We start from the raw sequence: 262 nt of genomic DNA, 5'->3' as shown, positions 1-262 counted from the left end.
CATTCCATTCCATTCCATTCCATTCCATTCCATTCCATTCCATTCCACACCACTCCACTCCACTCCATTTCTTTCGACTCCATTCTATTCAATTCCATTAATTTCCACTCGACTCCACACCGCTTCATTTCATTCCATTCCATTCCGTACCACTTCACTTCACTCCATTCCATTCCATTCCTTTAAATTCTGTTCCATTCCATTCCATTTCTTTCCACTCCACTCCACTCCACTCCACTCCACTCCACTCCACTCCACTCCA

This window comes from Centrocercus urophasianus, unplaced genomic scaffold (genome assembly GCF_019232065.1).
Source record: "Centrocercus urophasianus isolate 14NV4802_14NV808 unplaced genomic scaffold, USGS_Curo_1.0 seq_1491, whole genome shotgun sequence".
NCBI lineage: Eukaryota > Metazoa > Chordata > Aves > Galliformes > Phasianidae > Centrocercus > Centrocercus urophasianus.
This window is presented reverse-complemented; position numbering follows the sequence as displayed.